Here is a 21,802-nt window from a genome sequence, read left to right on the forward strand (position 1 = left end):
AGAATAGCTGGGTGAATATTTGTAGAGTTCCTCGAAAAGACAAAATTTGTGAAGATGTAAAAAGACAAGTTATTGAATTTTAGACCACACATTCTCGTGTTTCTTCCAACAGGTGTGATACTATACAAATTAAAGATCAAGAGATAGGGGCCAAAATTGAACATCCAAAACATTTCATAGATATAACTCAAAGTGAATTATTTCAAACATTCAAACAAGAATTAGCAAATGTCAAAATATGTCATACGATGTTTGAGAGTTTTCATCCTTCCTTTATATGCATAAATAAGATGCGTGAAACTTATTGTTGTCAAAATCATGTTGAATTTGGTCTACACTTGCAATCATATAAAAAATTTATGGCAGTACTTGATCCTAATTTGGTCATCCCTAGCAGTACAACACAATTTGTGATGTCCATATTATGTGATAAATTAGAAGATTTAGATGAATTCAAAGTGCAATGCATCAAAAATTAGTGTAAAGATTGTGGAGATTTATGCAAATTTTTTGAAATTATGCAAGTTGAGAATATTAATGAATCCACACCAGTTTTACGGATGAGATATGAATATGAGACATACCAAAATAAGATAGGAGATGAATCCAAAAAAATTGTATTGAAGGAGAGTGAATTGCATTATGATGAGTTCATGACCAAGTTATGTCCATTGATATATCCAACATTGTCATGGTGCACAATGGCAAGCTACATAGTTTTGTGATTCCAAAAATTGTTTTCCACCTGGTTGTATACTTTCAGTTGTAGATTTTTCTGAGAATTATACATTTGCACCTCAAACAGAGCTTCAAGGGCAATATTATCATTCTGAATGAGTTGCAATATTTGTGCAAGTGACCTATAGACATGCACAATTTGAGGTGGATCAAATAGAAAGGTTAGATGAAAATGAATGCATCATCATCAAAGAGGTTTATTTCTATATTAGTGATGATAGAGTTCATGATAGGAGTTATGTGGCTTATTGTTTTGCAATGTTCTTTGAAGATCTCAAAAATCATGGAATAAATGTTTCAGAGCACTAGATTTGGTCTGATGGATGTGCAGGTTAGTATACATGAACTTACACATTTATTTAACTTTATTTTAACTTATATTTATTTTGACATGTCTATTTTGATTTGATACATGTACACAGATGATTGTAGATACTTATCATGTTTCATGTTCACAGGACAATTCAAATCTGCAAAAGCATTTAATTAGTTAGCAATGCAACATGCTAGAACCAATGTTAGGTTTTTATGAAATTTCTTTGAAAGTGGACATGAAAAAGGGGAGCACGATGGAGCAAGAGCATGTATAAAACATGCACTTCGACAACATGAACTTGCAGGTAAATATATACATTTTTAATTTGCATGTTTAATACTAGTACCATATATTTTAAATTTTATATATATGCATATTGTATGTACATACAAGGAATAAGAGAGAGAGCACAAATCAAATTTTTGAATGGTGGAAAGTTCATTTTGCTACTCGAGATACTGAATACAATAAGCGTTACTTTTGGGAGGTGAAAGGTGAACTAAGTTATATTTATTTTTAATGTATTTTTCAAATCAAGTTGAGTTTTTAATTAAATATTTATTTTGAAATATGACAATTATTTTTTGTATTTGTAATAGATATAGATTGATCTAATCCTTACAATTGTCAAACAATTCCTGGTATTAAAAGTTTACATCAAGTGATGACTACAAGAAACCATAAACCTCCAATAATTAAAGTAAGAAAGAAAACATGTTTTTGTGATGACTGCATTAAGGACAATCTAATGAGTGCATGTGAAAATATTATGAATGGATATGTTTCACATTGGGATGTGAAGGAGATAGTTAGAAAGCCTCCTTTTGAAGATGTTGACATTGACATTGAAATTCATGATCTTGTATATTCAACTGATTATGAACACATTTCTAATTTAGTTATGGCAGGTTTGTGTGCATATATACATATATATAAATTAATATACATGTATATTAATTTTAAAATTAATTTATATTTATCTATATTTTTATATACATGCAAGAGATATTTTTGCAGTTCAAGCCTTACCAGATAATGCGAAAAATGTGGACTATTATCTTTTAAGATGCACAAAAGAAAAGCACAAGTCGCTAGAAGGAACTATAGATGCTAATCAACATTCATATCCAATTGGATCAGTTGTTATTGAAGGGACATATTATCAAAAAATAAGGGTAACTAATAGTGGTATTGAATTTATTGAATACAAGCTTGGAGGAAAGGTTTTACTTTATAGTAACCATGTTATAGCAACCAAATTACAATTTGAAACAATACAAAGAAGAGGGGGTCAAGGAAATCAAAAGTGGAAACTACCTATTGAAGAACATGAAAAACTTCTAGAGATAATAAAAACTAGAGAGGATCCTAACAATACATTGTTTGTGGAGCTCTAGTTTACCTATGTACTTATTGTGGAGCTCTAGTTCAACTATGTCTATATAGCTCTTATACTTTCATATTTAATGTTGACAAGATGTTTTTTTTATAAATTTGTATACATTGGATCATTTATCTCAAGGATATGCAAAATTAGACATGTTTTGTTATTTTTATTTAAATTCGACGTGGATATCTCATTTAAGACCACCTCTTAGGACCTCCCCTTAAGACCACCCATTAGAACATCCCCTTAGTACCACCTTTTACCTAACCTCTCTTTAAGACAAACCCTTTAGCATTTGTATGTATTTATATGTACATTGTTTATGTTTTCTTACATATGATTGTTAATGTTGTTATGTATTTATGTACATATAATCTTTATATGTTCTTATATGATGCAAATTCTTTATGTTTGTATATAATCGTTATGTTCTTGTATGTATTAACTCTTATTAATTAAATGTTCTAACATGCATTCTTTCTAGGTCATACTCTTTATATGTTCTTACATGTATATGTTATATTCTATGTTACATATTACATGTTATATTTTATTAATTAAACATTGTTAATTATAGTTAATTAAGACATGTCATTAAATATAGTTAATTATAGTTAGATTAAATATAGTTAATTAAGACATGTCATTAAATAGAGCTGATTGAGACATTAAATATAGTTAGATTAAATATAGTTAATTATAGTTAATTAAGGCATGTCATTAAATATAGTTAATTATATACTTAGATTTTAAGGCATTAAAAACAATAACATATACATTTAAACATGATTATTGAAAACATACATGTCTACATTTAACAAGAACATATTTACATACATCTATGAAATAAAATATACATTAATCTACATTCTTATGTATAATTTAGGATCTCCCCTTAAGACATGTCATTAAATATATAGTTAATTACACTTAGATTAAGGCATTAAGATGAATAACATATACATGCATGTAAACTTGAATATTGAAAACATGAATATAAGGCATTAAAATGAATAGCATATACAGAAACATGAATAACACATACATGAACATGTAAAAGATTAAGACATTAAAATATCAATAAGATACATGTGTACATTAAAAGATCAATAACATAAATGTACATATGTCTGGATAATAATGTACCCATATCAAATGTATAAAAATATCATGTATCAAATGTTTGGAAATAACATATATAAAGTTCATCAAAATAGATCCATATAAACATGTATCTAGAAATAACATATATAAAACATCAAAGTGTCCATGATATAAACATATACCTGGAAATAACATATAAAACATCAAAGTGTCCATATAAACATGTATCTGAAAATAACATATAAAACATCAAAGTGTCCATATAAACATATATCTGGAAATAACATATAAAAAATCAAAGTGTCCATATAAACATGTATAGATCTGGAAATAGCATGTGTGTAATAAAATAAATGGCCATGATGATTATAAGCAACATCCCCCTCCTGATCCTGGCTATCCCCAAATGGGGTCTATCAGTTGCGTCTGAACCCTGTGTCAAATGATAGTGGACCATTTAATTATGTATAGAAAAAATATATCAAGATACATGTGTATAAATCAAATATATATATTTTAATTGTAACATACCTAAGACTCAGGATGTGTAGGATCTGTCAGTGTCTGCAGATCAGCAAAATATAACATACTATCACGTAGACCCTATAACACACACACACACACACACACACACACACACACACACACACACACACACACACATATTTAAACATATAGACATATTATTTACCATAATTAAAATAAATTTAAACATATAGAGATAAATTTAAACTAATATCTGAATCATGCAATGAAAAAACACTATCAGCGTCCAAGTCAATAATGCAGCCCTGATCTGAAAGCATGGAGGTAAATAGACCAGGCTGCCTAGCAGTGACATCTTGAGTGGGGGGGGTGTTGTAGGGTTCTGAGTAGCTGGGGCTGGTGCTATAGCCTGGGCCTGTGTAGCAATAGGAGCAATAGAAGGTGCAGGAATGTCCTCTTGCCTCTATGTACAAGGCTCTAATCCTCTTGTATGTGATAAAATATGACTAATCTAAGAGGGGATGTCACAAAGTGGAATCCCTGTGACTATAGATAATGCTCGATATGCATCTAAAAGATCAGATGCTAAATATGATCCCAAACGCCGCAATGCATCCACCTCTAAGACTACAGAAACCTCTAGTGCAGAAGGTATGTCTACTACTCCATAATCATCATCAACAGGTGCGCTAGATGATGCAACTGTGGGAATGATACCTTGAGAGCATAGCATATATCTACCACACCGATCAAAAGAAATCTCATGCAACTGTGTGGCGATGGTGGCGATGCTCGAATAAATCTGTGTCCTGATTGTGTCATCGGGAACACTCTACCCTGCAACAACCATCTATGGACCTCCCGACATAACCAAAAGGTTTGGACCCACCATTGCCCATTTTTTAACAGGTGCAAGAGTGTCTATGGGTCTAAATCTTTCTGAAAGTCTCCCCAGACCTTGCCTAACATACCCTAGATAATCTGTGTAGTCAACATCGTAGTGTAAATGAAATTTTGCAAACAATTGTTTGCAAAAATAGAGAGGGAACTCATCCTTCTGTGGCCATCTATGATGAGTGGCCAACCAATGAGGATACATGAATGGTGCGATGAGCTAATTAGTAGACTTCATCACAAAGTAGCCTCTAACTTTGCGATGATCTCTATAAAATGGAAACATGGTTTTCACCATGGTAGTGGAAACCTCAGTGTCAATCTGTGTGTACTTCACAATGCCAATGACACTATGAGATAGAGAAGAATAAAATGTCTCAATGCTCATATCATCAAAAGGGTTGTATGTTTCAATGGTCTGAATCATATGAAACAACTCCTCTCACATCGCTATGATCTTCTCCCTATTAGGGAAGGTGGTAGAAAAGGAAAGCGAGGTGTCCAAAACTTATATAGCACGAGATAATCTCACAACTGTATCTCTGAATAACTACTCTCTATCTTGAGTGGAGGAGGTCAATCTGCATATTGTACCAGACTCAGCACTTTGACCCCCTCTATGGACACTAGCATCCCCTGAGGATGCAGGACCATGATCCCTAGAACCAGATGCCATAATGTATATATGTATATAAATACGAGGATATGAATGTGAAGCTACAAGACTGATGCATATCTAGAGATCTGCACATGCATATATATACAAATATAAACATACAAGTGTATAAATTAAAATAATTAAAAGTCAAATTTAATTTGTAACACACGTACATATAAATACACAACATTAAATGTATGGTGTTATTCAATCATGTAACATGTATGTATTTTTAAACAAATTATCTTAGAGACCATATCTAATGTATTGTAACGTGCTCATGCAAATATGAAAAATAAATATTCGTACATGTACATACATATATGCAATTAAAAAAATTAAATTTCTTGATTAAATTATAACTAAGTGTACACATGTATATGCAATAAAAAAATAAAATTCTTGACTAAATTCTAGATTTTGATGTAAATGCTTTGATGATTATGGGGAGTGTAGATGAGAGTTCTAGGACATAGGGATAGAAAAATTACTAAACTAAAATAATAAATTAATAAATATATTTATTTTCATATTTGTTAATTAAGTGCAATTTAATTTATAGTTCAATCTAATTAATATGGGTATTTAAAATACCTACAAATGTATCATAAGAGGTCCTTATGTGTCATATAGTAATGTAAGAATCATTATTACCTAATAAGACCTATTATATCCTAATAATATTTATATTAAGACTTATTAGAACCTATAAAAAATATTATGACCTATTAGGACTCCTATGTCCCCTTAAGACACACATGTATGGATAACGTACCTAAAAATGTATCATAAGTGATCTTAATGTGTTGTTTGGTAATGTAAGACTCATTATTACCTAGCAATACCTATTATGTGCTAGCAAACATATCAATACCTATTAGAACCTATAACAGACATAATGATCTAGTACTTGACTCCCTAGGTCCCCTTAACATATATATGGGTAAAAATACCTACAAATGTATCATAAGAGGTCCTTATGTGTCATTTGGTAATGTAAGAATCATTATTACCTAATAAGACCTATTATATCCTGATAATACATATTAAGACTTATTAGAACCTATAAAAAATATTATGACCTATTAGGACTCCTGTGTCCCCTTAAGACACACATGTATGGATAACGTACCTAAAAATGTATCATAAGTGATCTTAATGTGTTGTTTGGTAATGTAAGACTCATTATTACCTAACAATACCTATTATGTGCTAGTAAACATATCAATACCTATTAGAACCTATAATAGACATAATGACCTGGTAGGACTTCCTAGGTCCCCTTAACATATATATGGGTAAAAATACCTACAAATGTATCATAATAGGTCCTTATGTGTCATTTGGTAATGTAAGAATCATTATTACCTAATAAGACCTATTATATCCTAATAATACATATTAAGACTTATTAGAACCTATAAAAAATATTATGACCTATTAGGACTCCTATGTCCCCTTAAGACATCTGCATGTATGGATAACATACCTAAAAATGTATCATAAGTGATCTTAATGTGTTGTTTGGTAATGTGAGACTCATTATTACCTAACAATACCTATTATGTGCTAGTAAACATATCAATACCTATTAGAACCTATAACAGACATAATGACCTAGTAGAGCTCCCTAGGTCCCCTTAACATATATATGGATAAAAATACCTACAAATGTATCATAAGAGGTTCTTATGTGTAATTTGATGATGTAATCTAATCATTATTACTTAATAAGTGGCTCATAGCAATAAGTTCAAAAATTTCTTAATTAGTGCAAACATAATGGGACAATGGGTTTAAAAAGTAGCAAATTCAAATGAGCACACGAGAACACCATAAGAAACTTGTGTAGGTAGCTTGAACTCTATTTAACTTTATAATTAGATCTACGACTGAATTGTATGAGTGGATTAGAATATTACATCCTTAAACACTTTGTAAGTGATATGTCATGTAGAATACACTATTGAATCCTTAAGCACTCTATTATGGCTTGTGTAAGTGGTTTATTAGAAAGGAATCCTTAGAGTTCTTTTGAGTGACTTGTTTAAGCGACGTTACTCCATACACTTATCACTCTTTTTTCAATGTCCTTATAGTTAGGTCACATTTAAAAGATCGTTGTTTTAATATCCCCTTTTGAATATTTCATTACGATCTCACCTTATAGATTATTACATTGTCTATTGGGCACATATCTTACCTTATTTTGTATTCTTCATTGATTTGTGTTCTTGAAGTTGGTTGATTCTCCATAGTTTTATCTTTATCAACCTATTATGTTTGGGGCATGTGTGTGTGTGTGCATGTGTCAATCTTGTTATATGCTTTATTACTTAAGCATAATACTATTAAGCATAAATATATAGGTAAATGACTTTATTCAAAGGCATCATTGTATTCCTTCCACACTTGTCTTTCTTGTTCTCTAACTCATATTAGTAAAAGATTTTGGGATATTGTTACTATGAATTAAATTGTAAATAAAAATAGATGCTTTTTAATTGAGTGAGTTTTACATCAAAATATTTATTGTTCTACTAATATGGTGCCTGATTAATTATATTAATCTTACGTGCTATAAGATCAAACTATTTGTTAAAATGAACATCGTGAATATCTAAGTGTGGTTCATTCAGTTAGTAAAGTGCCTATGTTATGGTTAGAATGTGGTATAGGTTATGATTGTAGTTGATATAGGGTTATGTTAGAAGGTGTATTTAATGTCAAAATTAATTTCACCATAAGAGATTACTGTTTCACCTAGATCCATCAAGTTATGTTAGAAATTGGACAATGTGCCCTAAAGTTTTTCTACATTTTTAACTAATTTTTTTCTACATTTTTACCTAATATTTTTCTACATTTTTTAACTAATTTTTTTTACATTTTTACCTAATGTTTTTCTATATTTTTACCTAATGTTTTTCTACACTTTTAACTAATGTTTTTCTACATTTTTACCTAGTGTTTGACTACATTCTTGCTTATGTTTTACATAATTTACTAACAAATTAATTTAAGTACCATTCTAAAAAAAAATTTAAAAATTTAATTTCTAACATATTAATTAATTAAAACAATTTAAATATATTAAAAAATTAACAATTCTAAATATTTCACTCATAAAATAGGTAAAAAATGATTAATTTAAGTACTATTAACATTTACTAATCAAAAAACACATTAAAAAAAATTAATGGGAAAAAAAACCTACTAACTTGTTACGACTAAAACACCTAGATCGCTCTCCAAGAACTCAGGAGCCGTGATAGTCAAAATGATAGCTACAAAGGGTTTTTCAGCCATTTTATAAAACTATAGGGTTTCGGCTGTAATGCTTCTAGCCAAAACGGTCTTATAGTTGAAATGGTACATGCCACATGGGCGCACGAAACTACCACATATGTACGACTAGAACAGTTCCGGCTGAAACTGTTCCAACCAAAATACCTTATGGTATCACCAAAGGTGACACAGGTTTGTGCTTTTACCCTGGCACAACCTCAGTGAAACCATCTAACACATCATAATCTCATAAATCATCCATAAGCATAACCAATCCAACTACTACAAAACATAAATCTAATCATCCCAAGGGTGTAGACCACTCATGGTCCCAATCATGATCACTCATAAATAAAGATCATCAAGGTTGCATCCATCAGGATGAATTATAGAAATTAAATGGGACAGGCAACACTACACATAGAGCTAGAGTCCCACTTAATGAATAAATAGAATGTTAAGTTTGTCATATGTTTGCAAGATTTTAATCAAAATTAACCTTGTCAAGATTGAAAATAATTAAGCTTTAACAAGAAGTGCGTAACATTTTATTTTTCAAAAATAATAGAAATCTAATATATACTTCCATCACTATTATTCCCGCACAAAAATTAAATTATAATGTTGATTATGAAATTATAAATAGGTATTTTTCTACCAACAATATTAATAAAATGAATAACAAGCAAAGAGCATCACACAGAATATGAACAAACAACTTGTAAAATAAGCCAATTTATTTATCACCATTAAGCATTTTTTTTTGTTTCCCAAATAGGAACAAACAACTTCTAAATTTTTTGTCCCACTTAGTTGTTAAAACAACAAGAAACTTTTGAATAAAAAACTTCTAGTCCTTTCTATTTCATTCATTTCTATATAAATTGTCTTTTCAACTTCCCTAGAAAGAAACCATTCCAACCTATTATAACAAATATCTTTTAATTACAATCAATTTAACACATAAAGTTAAGAAATGATAGAAATAGTGAACTAGCCATCCCTTGTTATGGTGCTTCCCATTTGCCTTCCTTCGCAGGTGATATACTTGTTTTCTCATGTATCCCTATAGGGCATTTACAACTATTGTTATGACCATAGTTGTATTTTTTATGGCTCTGAATGTCATATGTTCATTAATCTCTTTAGCTTCAACAATCCCCACATTGTGTTAGCATTAGCATAACATCCATTCTAGCCAACTTCTTATATTGCTCTTTACATAATAAAAGGGAGATCAATGACATATTGATTTTATTTCATCTAATTATTAGCAATGACAATTCCAGAAGTGTCCTTTTTAACTCATAGCCAACATATTTAAAATATTTAGTTACTTTTTATATAATCTCTTTGGCTTCTTTTAAGAGTTTATTCAAATTCACCAAAACTTTTACAAATGCACTTGCAAACCTACACTCCCAAACCTGTATCACATGTTGTACGTCAATTTATAGAGGGATTGATCAAAAGGTCAATACTCATAGATTTCTTTGAGGAAGAATCATGAAATATTCACCATAAAATTTGATTTATCAAATATTACATGACAATACAATGAAACCCATAAATGACAAAGAAATTTAAATGAAAAATGCGAGAAAAAAAAAAAAAAAAAAAAAAAAAACTTTTTCTATCTTTTTATTTAAAATTAATTCTTTTGCGCTATTTTATTGGCATTACAAGGTTTTTATAAAGGCTTTAGACATGGGAGCAGAGGCATATTCAATTGAGAAAAGAAATTCATAAATATTATGAGGAGGGTCTATGTGAGAAAAATAGATTTGTATACTTCATTCCTTTAAAAATAAAAAGTCATAAAGGATTTGTACTATTAGCTTATTAATTGTTAACCATTTTTCCAATAATAAAAATGGGGATGTTCATTTTTACTAAAAAAATATCAAACCATCTGTGAAATTGATAAGCCATTACAAAAAAAACTCAAATGCACTTAACAATCAAATATAGTATAGAAGATTAGGATAATGGATCTAGCCTTGGCATTCTTAGAAAGTCATCTTATTCTAAAAAACATTTTCTACCCGACATTCTGTGCAATCAAAGTGATAAAAATAGATTTGTACCTTTGATGGAAAAGTTGTGGACTTCATTATTTCTTTGACTTCTTCAATGTTGATTATCCTATACATGTCCATGATGCAACACCCATAGGAGCACTCATCCATAGAGGTGTAGCAATAGTGTGGCATATAGAACACCTTCTTGCTCATCTTTCTCCTATTATAATTGTCCTCGGGGTTACTGATTCTTGCCTTATTAGTTTTTTTAAGGGTCAGTTTAAATACCAAAGATGTTGCATTGTTTTAATATGTTTGGATGTCCTTTGAACAAATTCTACATGGATTTGATTATCTAAAATTGATGTCAGATGCTCATATCAATATCTTTTAAAAAGAAAGAACCAGTTTGCAAGAACATATTTCCCCTAAATCGTAAAGCTAGAAGAAGAGAAGAGCACTTGATATGTTTCCTAGCACTACATTATGACCAACAATATATGGTTCAATAGTGTAGTTTGCAGAAATATAATTTCCAAATGGGTATGAACAATGTTGAGGAGGGAAGTGACCATCTCATAACCTGCAAATAAAAATACTTTGGGTCCATTGAAAGTTGACCAGTACTTAAGTCTATCCCCAAATTCTCTGCATAAGCCACAAAGCCTTCCCTGTAAAAATTAAGCTATGACATTAGATAAAATAAATTCATTTCTATTCTAATGTGCATAAAATAAATAAACCAATTAAATTACTCAAAGCTCCTAACTAAACATACCTATAAAATTCGGTCTTCTAATAAGGCTTTTAAAACTTAAACAATTGTTTTCATTGCATAGTACACCAAAAAATGTGTCCTAGAAATGGAAAGTACCCTGATCGTAGCAGAACTAACACCAAAAATGATTCCTGGTTTAAAATCTTGTGTTGAAAGCTCTTGTATTAAACGTGAAGCCAACCCAAGGAAAGTTAAAGTTTCGAGTCCATAATTACATTTCTTGTCACATTATGCCCCCTTGTCCTCTAAAGCTTTTTCCTGTTTGCATGCACATGCATCAAAAGATAGGTTGCACAGTGAGATGCCACCGCATTAGAAGAAGATGTTTCCTTTGAAATTTGTCACTTGTCCATTGAACAATTTGAAAAATGACACTTGTTCGACTTTAGAATTACCTACTCTAATTTTTAGTTAAATTTTTTAATAGGAAAATTAAAATACACCTAAGAAAAATAAGGCTAGTCAATGAGAAAAAGAAAATAAAAAATCTAAAATTTCACATAATAGAGAAATTACCTTAGACCATAGGCTTAATGGACAGTTTTACAATTTGCACAATGTCTGAAACATGAACTGTTGGTAAAAAAGAAACTCGAAAACTATAATCTCCGCCTATAAATAGACAAAACTAATAAGTGTAAATATAAGACGATGATGCCACTTCTTTGAATTTCCTAATGAAATATCCTTACACCTCCTAAAATTACTAATGCTAGTTAAAACTACATCTTAATTTAATCCCACTCCACCTTATTTTTTAAAAATATATATTATATATCTTTCCAAAGGGCGCATTTGAATATTTGAAGATTTTCCAAGACGAAAACATGAATCATCATTTCATTCTAATAGCATATAGTTGGAGGCACGTTTATCATGGAGTTGACATTTTTTATAAAATGTGCTTTGGACATAATTTTTTTGATAATAAGAACTTCGTGCTTAGATTTCTTATGATGATAATACTTGTTTTTAACGAAAAATTACTTGAGCGGCTCAACAATCTTTGTGAATCTAAGAACAATCGGTAAGTCGTCTAATTAGGTAGCACATGTGTGTCCACCCTCCTTCTTAATCATTTTGATGTAACGTATTTCAATCTCATATGCCATAGAGAAAATTCCTTTATTCTATTAAGAGAATGGAACTATTCAAACATTCTAATTAAATTAGTTCCAATTTTAAATAAACATTTGGGAATTTGAAGTGGTTAAATTTAATTATTCAAGGATTTATGCAGATCACGTGAAAATTCCTTGATTTGTTAAGAGAATGGAACTATTCAAACGTTCTAATTAAACAAGTCCGAATTTTAAATAAACATTTAGGAATTTGAAGTGGTTAATTTTAATTATTCAAGTAGTATTCAGATCACTTAATATTTATTGATTGACTTTTTAAAAGTGATTTGGTTTATAATTGGTTTTTAATGTAGATAGTTTTTAAATTAAATAGGTTTTTAAATAATCATTTTTAATCTTTATAAGTGAACTTAGTGCAAAGCTTGTAACGATTTTGTATCGATTTTACAAAGTTCAAAGTTTATATATATATATATATATATATATATATATATATATATATATCTTATGTCTTATTTAATTGTACATATATTTAGAAGAAATGTTGATATAGACAAATGATGTGATGTTGAATAAGGTGAGTACGTTTTTCATGACTTTATTTATTTTGATATGTATATATCATAATGTGCTTAATCCCCACCTCGTCCTTACACAAATATGTTAATTCATTTATATTATTTCAAACTGTATTACATTTATTTTTACACCCAACCTACAATGGTATAATCATTAGCCATCAATTTATTTATCTTGATGTTCAAAAAGTATTTTTAGTCATTTGATATGGAAGTTGAAACCTCTTCAGTTAAGAGCTAAGGATTGAAGGGTATCTATTCTACTGAATCTATTGTTGTAATAATTATAACTCATCTCTTATGTTATCAGAGGACTCCATTCATATTGGCCCCATTAAGAACTATTTGACTTCACTAACAAACCAACAACTCATTTAACTTGAATTTGACTATCTCGTCATAAAAAAACATTAACCTCTATTTACCAATAGCTCATCTCGTATTTAATACATTTGTATTAGTTCAAACTTTATTACATTTATTTATACACCCAACCTAGAATGGTATGATTATTAGCCTTCAATTTATTTATTTACTTTGATGCTCAAAAAGCGGTTTTTAGCCATCCGATATGATGCACAAGTCTTAGGTTGAAGCTTGTTTCTTTAAGAGCCAAGGATTGATAGGGACCTATTCTACCAAATTCACTCATAGTAATGATCATAGCTTCATCCCTTATGATATCATAAGACTCCATCTATAATTGTTTCATAAGAATTATTTAACTTTACTCATTGAATCTTAATTTGACTATCTCACCATTGAAAATCATTAACCTCAAATTATAAAATGTTGAACATAACATAAAATCTAGTAGAACCTTTCCCCATACAATGATCACATTTTGTTAAGTTGGTATCTACCTAATTCTAGAAAGTAGAATAAATATGACATGCTTAAAAGTTTTTGACAAAATAGAAAACATGCAATATGTGAATGTGAGGTTGTACCAAAAAAAAACAAAAGTTAAGAGTTGAGCATTCCTCATGTAGGCTTTATTCCTTGAACAATGTGGCAATGGACGGACCACCACCACAAGGAGGTGTACATGTGGTGAGGAATTACTTGAGAAAAGCACATCATTTGCATTGAAAGCTTTCATTAGTGAGACGACAAGAAGCCATTAACTTTATAGATTACAATAATAAGGCACCCCAAATAAAATACTTGGTTCAAAGACCGTGTACGTATTCCACATGATCAAGAGGGGACTTTGAAATATAGAAAACGGAACTATCAAAGGGCTAAAAGGGAATCATTGGGTGGGCCTAGTGTTTGATTGGGAGCAATATATACCTTACAATACAATAAGTTTAAAGCGAGGTAGCTAAATTTAAAACTGGGTTAAAGATGACGGGGGTGTCTTGGGGAAACAGTGCTTCTTCTGAAGTGACATGACAAGATATTCTCACGTCAGACGAAATGATGTGGGGAGACCCACACTTGTTCCCTTCCACCAACGTGAAGAAATTTATCACGGCCGCCTGAAAAGCCCAAGATTCCGAACAATTTTTTTAAAATTTACACCCTTCAATTCTATTGATGAAAACCTGTTGAGATATTCATCAATTTTAGGTTAGGTAACTAGGAGGTCAAGAAAGAGAGCTTTGGCTATCTAACATATAAATTTGTATAAATTGTGTTAACACTTTTATAGTATTGTTGAAGGTGGATTGTGAGAGTTGAAGATCGGGCTTTAAGGTTTTGGGTAGTTTCCTATGTTCTTGAGTTCGAATTCTATGGTCTACTTCTTTGATCAATGCATTGGTTTTGTGGATGAGTAGGTACATGTCGAGAGGATCAGTCTTGCCCCAACTCGCCTCATGCACCAAGCTGAGTCGTGGCAATATCTCTGGATTAAGAAAAAATGTACGGAAATTTATTGTCATGTGCAAATTTAGATTTTCACATGGAAGTGTAGTTGTATGTTATTTTCTGTGGAGAATAGCTACGTCCAAAAAAGAGAGATCATAATTTATTTTTATGGCATTGTGTACCATTTTTCAGTAATTGGATTTTTAAAACAAACAAACAATACAAACTGTAATTTGTCATTATTATGGCAAATTCTACAACTTGGTCTCTTGTGTTTGTGTCAGTGGAAGCTTCTCTTTGACCTAACAATTGGACTGTGATGAAATAGAAGGATCTGAAATAGAAGAGTAATTGATAGGTGGGAAGTAATTTTCTCTATTAAGATTCAATTGTGCAGTCCTTTTAAGTCGAAATCATTGATCTTTACTTCGTGCTTAATTTTTTAAAAGAATAATTGTGGATGAAGACAGTTGGGAAAAGAAAAAAATTCCACGAATTTATCAATTCGATTACCTTCATTGATCGATGTTTCATTCATAATTTTTAGGAGGACAATTATTGATAGAATAATTAAGAATAAGATTTCCCATTAAACTCATTGATTTATACTCGGAAGAATGATATGACATAGAAATTGAAGAAAGATCTTTGAGTTAAAACTGTCAACAACCTAATTTTTACATTATCCAGTTGGGGAAAAGAGTGTAGAAGAACTACTATTGATCATAACCTGATTTGATCAATGAAATTGAAATAGGATGAATATAAATGCGGCTATGGAGGGACAGGAGAAGTTACAATGGAAACGTGATAAACTTTAATTCAGCATTGTTTAAGCTTGATGTTTGATGGGCCATGCTTACCAGCCACTTTTATTGTAAACCTACTCTAAATTTTTTATCATTAATATTTGATGTCCATTGTTCCTCTGAGTGGCCTCGTGTTCTCCATAAATAAATTTGTCATATCAGAGATACAATCATCAGACACGGTATGGTACCGGTATAGCAGCTCAAAAATAAAGATGGAATGATAAAAACAAGAGCCTTATACAATTTTAAGTAATTTTTTCACATCACGCATCTCAAAACAAAAAAATGACAAACAATTACCAATATTAAACTCCAACCATGCCCTGCCAAGTTTTCATATCTACCAAACACTCAAATTTGCAGATTTCTTCTCTGGGCTTCATATTGATTGAAGAAATTTGGAATCTTACCATAAGAAATTTGTTGAAATCCCTTTGTAGAAAATGAATGAATTTTGATGATGCAGTTTGTCCAACCAAGAACTACATTGTCAAGAGTTGCATCATTTTCTAATTTTTCTTAATGCTTTCTGATATCATTACGATGGTTCATGGTGTATAATTCAAAATATATACAATACATCTACACAATTCTTCACCTTCAAATTGTCTTTATACTGAGAATGAGAATTATATCCAAATCTTCATATTGAAGAAGAGTTGAAGCCGGCAATTGAACTGAACACCTAAATTTCTACATCTAGATCACTTTGCCATTAAACAAGTACCAATTCTTCCCAAACAAACTAAACTACTCACAAAACAGCATTTTTTTTCAAGTTGCCGGACTAATGTATTAAAAATTGGGAATGGTGGGAAATGCCCAATAAGCCTCCTCCATTAGTGACAATGCAAACGCCAAGAAAGCTGGAATAGATCAAGCAAAGCAAACATAAACAAGTGGAGCATTTTCTTCAAGCCAAAATGCAAAGGAATACCAACATGGATGCCAGACAACTAATGAATAGATCGAACATTATTAATTTACCAACAAGAATATACTCCACATGCACACAAGTAGTTCAGCTCAGAGCTACTACACAGATTCCATTAAAGAAGAGACCTACTATACATCCTCAGTTATTGCAATTGAAATATGTGGGGCCAGAGTTCATTTGTTTGGGTGGCCTGAGAAAAGAAGAGAAAAGACAAGAAGCCATGAAATCACAGAAGAAGCTGCACAAAGATCCTCCTCCTCTTCTACCTATGTATACATATTTAGGAAAACCGAAAAAAAAGTCCCCCCAAAATAATACTAACTCCACTTTTAAAGAATTCACGCATAACTCCACAGAGAAGTCTCGGGACAGATTGATTCACAGGCATTGTAGTCCGATTGAAGCCAAGGCGGCGCCACCAAAAGACCCTCCGCCATGTTAGCCAAGAAATTCGGCATATCGAACAGCACATCGTCGTCTATGATAGACGGCTCGTTATCCACAAGAAACCTCGCCATCCAGTCCAAACCAGACCCGGAAGAAGAATCCATATCCTCCGAACCTTCCAGAACCTCCGCCGCCTCTCTCTTCTCCTCCTCCGGTGGCGCCGCCTCGAGGCAGAAATCGTTGGCGGCGGCGGTGGCGGCCGCCTGAATGTCCCGCGGCAGCAATGAGGTCGGCCGCGGCAAAGAAGAAGCGAGGTGCGGGAAGTTAAGAACAGCGTTCTTCCCTTTGATGCTCAGCGCCGCCACATCGTGAGCTCGAGCCGCCATTGCGGGCGTCGGAAAAGTGCCCAACCAAATTCTGTTCTTTTTCTTCGGCTCACGAATCTCAGACACCCATTTTCCCCATGTCCGCATTCTCACGCCGCGGTACAGCGGATGCTTGTTTCCACCCACCGGGGATTCCATTTTCCGGCGCTTTTCCGCAGCCACATCGTCGGACTCCTCGCCTGAACCAGAGCCTCCGCCGCCATAAGACACCTTCTCTTCCTCTTCTGAGCTCTCCGCCGCCATCTCCGCCGCTACCCGCTTCCTCCCGCTGCCATTCGACATAATGCCGAACTGAACTCAACTGGAATGAGTTGAACTGGAATGAACTGGAATGGAGCTGAGTTGCCTCTGGAGTGCAGGGGATTCGAACCCGCGACTAGTTTGCCATTACGGGGAACTCGAACTGGGAACCTCTTTCTGTCTGGGTCTCTCTCAACTACAACAGCCCCTATTTATCATCACGCATCAGACGGCAGGCTTATCGCGTGAGGAAGTCTGAAGTAAAAATTTTTAAAAATTTAATATAAAAATCAGTTTTTTTTATAAATTTGGAATCACTGGCACTTACAATAACCTCCTCATTTTTGCCCTTTTCGTATTATTTAACAGCTGGCCTGTTGTACATAAAGCAAACGGCTTTTAAGATATACCATCTTTCCTCTCCTCCTTACTGTGTGACGTATTTCACGTTTTCATTAATTTATTATTAGTTTATTAAGTATAAATAATAAGCGATTGCGGCTCCTTACAGCGACCTTCAACCGGACGGTGTTAAACTGTTAATAAAATGGAGTTCCCCGTTGGAAATACTACTCTTCTACTCTGGTCTGCCCTTTTGTGTTTTTCGATCCTTTGCAGAGTCAAATGTCGAGGAGGTACAATAAATCGGCTCTGCCATTTTTAACGCTGCACACTGAACGTGTTTACCGTATTTACACTTTAGGGCCACTTATTGTTCTTGTTCATAGCTGTTCATTTGGTGGCGTTAAATTAAAAATCATCAGAAAATCATTCATAAGTTTTTTTCACTTCATATCTAAGTTAATAATTAGAATAATCATGGGTGAATTCATAAGGTTCACATCTAATGGGAAAGAGACCAAGTAGTTGCCCAAGGTCTAATAATAGTTAGGTAAGGATATAGATCTTTCAGATTACTGCTTTTAAAAAGTTCAAAAAAATGATAATATATGTACTAATAGTAAAAAATGTATATACTAATAGTTGATCACACATGAGTTAGTAGTTGATCATTTTTTAGCTTTCTTGGTTGCCGATTGGTCCATTTGTGCAAAAAGTACTATTTTTTTTGGGTGAGTGGCTATTGGGGGGTGAACATATTGGATTTTGGGCATACATTTTGAAATGACATTTTTCAACCACTTTGGAGTCCATGTCTTCTACATAGAGCTCCATAAATGTGGAAACACCTAAACCTTAGCTTTAAGTTCTTCAATCACCTATGGAGGTTCGTCGAAAAAATTGACAAATTTTGACGTACATATTGGGAGTTCTAGGCGAGCAAAGTTAGCTACTAGGTCTCTTCCCCAAGTTAAATAAGTTAATAACTAGATCTGTTGAATGATTTGGGGCTATTGTGTCAAAATATTAGACCAATTGTTCAAACTTTGCAATGGTCAAAACTAGTAGTTAGCAAGAGAGAAAATATGTATCAATGTTACTCAAAATGACCTTATTGAATTTTCTAAATGAAAATCTACTAAACAAAATATTATCACTCAAAATGGCCCCTTTATTGTAATTTCTAGATAAAAAGTTATCAAAAACTATTATATTCATTAGGGATTGGTACGTGAAGGGGTTCCAATGATTGTGACCTGAGTTGTTGATTGGATATTCATACTTGTTAAATTATTACCTACAAAATGTGGATTTGATGTCCACTATTTTTACAACATTTCACCAATAGTTATGACTTGACAATTGTTATTATTGACGGTGACTACGCGTGATTGATTGAAATGGATCCCTAACTATGAGAAGATGCATAAGTTGTTAAAGTAGGAGTGTCTCTTTTGCACAACCATTTTGGCCTCACCTTTTTTGGGGCTAATTCAGACACTTTTGACAAAAAACACATGATTATATGGCTCTAAAACCTTAGTTATAAGTAGGGGACTTGCTGAGTAAGTAGTTGTAAAAAACTAGAGGTGATTTGAAATTTTCATGTAGATTTTTGAGAAAGTGAAGTTAGGGTGCACAAATACTCAATTCTCTCCCTTTGTTCAGAAACAAAGTCAAAAGTTGGAGCAATTTCACACCTTTATTTATCCCAATAGCACATCATTTCTAAAACAATTGTAAAAATTATTGGACCACTTGCAAATTGGACCCTTTGTATTACATCAGTACCAACCGTACTTTGTTTGTGGAATATTTGTGAATTCTTATTGGGTCGATTGCGTAAATTTTGTGATGGTAAAAATGAATGGTTAATTGAACAAGAAAAAAAGAAATTAGACCAATTGTGCAACTTTATTAGTATCAATAGTGCATGATTAATAATTACTAGAACATTTATACATAAGATGTGCAAAGTTTGTAGTAGTCAAAGTGAAGTGTTATAAGACAATAGAAAATATGTATTAGACACCCACTCAAAAATGACCACTCTATTGAACTTCTCTATTTAAAAAGATAATATATGTACATAATGAATACCACACCAAAATTCACCGAATTATCAAGAATCCAGAATAATAGTTATAAGCCCTTTCTAAGCTTCATAGACATATTACAATGGTACAATTCCCCTATTTCAATTTTCCTGGCTTTACTCCGCCATGTATATTTTAACCGTACATTTGACGGTCACATCAAACCAGGACGGTGGAAGGCGATTCACAAAATTCACCCTTCGGTAAAAATCTTCGGCGGTAGTCAAAACTCATAAGCGTCATGTGTTTAAGCGCAGGCAAAATCTACGGTCGACTCCATATTTACGGAACCGTGTACTTTGTTTTTGGTTGATTTATACGACACAATGTTAAGACGATCTAAGTTAAATTTGACAATCCGTCTTAACCGTCAAGGTAAACTTGTCGTAGTTACTGTCTTTGCCGGGGTAAAACCAAGAAAAGAACAAAAGTGCTAATAAGCCTTCTTTTTGACGATCAATTCTACTTTTGCATTTCTATTCAACATTGTCCTCACTGATTCTAGCTAGTGACACTTCCTTACAAGGGGAGAAGAAACAAAGACTAAAAACAATCATTTGTGTTGGGGACGCCTAGGTATAATTATTTTCTTCTTCTTTTTTCTTTTTAAAAATGTGGGCAAGAATATGAAAGGTTGTAGGAAAGATACTGAGGATATTTTATAAGAGCTATGGTATGTTTATTGATTATGATATCTATTAAGTGTTAATTTGAAATTTTAGAAAGTGTGATTGTGATTTCTAAAAATTTATATTTATTTAAATGAGTTTTTTTAAATTTTTCTTAACTTTTTATATTAAATATATTTTGAATATCTTTGTTATTATATAAATATCAACATTTTCATTGTGGAATTAATCATGGTATATTATATGAGGTAAACATCCATCAATAATCTTCTCAATAATTAAATCAATGAAAAATATCTATAGATATTTGTTGCAAACAAATCATAAAATTATGAAGAGGGGTCTAATGGAACTACTACAAGAACTTATTTCAGTGAAGTAGGTGATCCCATGAAAGGAAAAAATATCCTATAGGATAATTTAGAATCTTGTATATAAATCCAAGATTTAGGTTTTAGATTCAAGAGGTCATCTTTGTGGTGGGCTCAAAGTATCCCCCAAACGTATTATTAAAGTTTTCTATCATGTATCATTTCATGTAGAATTTTTTGAAGTCCTTGTCAATTTTTTTTTTGACTTTACCTACACAAATATGGATCTAATTTTTTTTTTGAGGTTTTCTCATTATTATAAAATTCATGAGATCTCAAGTGCCCACTTGAAATATTTTAGAAAATCCTCTCGAAATGATAACAACCTTAAACTAAATTAGCGTCTCTACCTTAAAGCCAAGGTTTAGAAATAATTCTCTTTTTTTTTTGTTTTTGGTTTTTGTGGTTGGGGGGGGGGGGGTGGTGAGGTTGTTAAAGTTAAAAAGTGTAGAGGACG

The 21,802-nt window shown here is 32.0% G+C and overlaps 1 pseudogene across 1 annotated transcript; it reads right to left on the minus strand.

Annotated features, from left to right (window-relative positions):
* Positions 1-16,964: 16,964 nt before the first annotated feature.
* Positions 16,965-18,259, minus strand: LOC149551231 (ethylene-responsive transcription factor ERF024 pseudogene; annotated as a pseudogene). Its single transcript, XR_016352708.1, has one exon. The product of XR_016352708.1 is annotated as an ethylene-responsive transcription factor ERF024 pseudogene (transcript).
* Positions 18,260-21,802: the final 3,543 nt, after the last annotated feature.

The sequence above is a fragment of the Cupressus sempervirens genome, chromosome 6, assembly GCF_028749045.1.
Source record: "Cupressus sempervirens isolate cs-2001-9-10 chromosome 6, ASM2874904v1, whole genome shotgun sequence".
Taxonomy (NCBI): domain Eukaryota; kingdom Viridiplantae; phylum Streptophyta; class Pinopsida; order Cupressales; family Cupressaceae; genus Cupressus; species Cupressus sempervirens.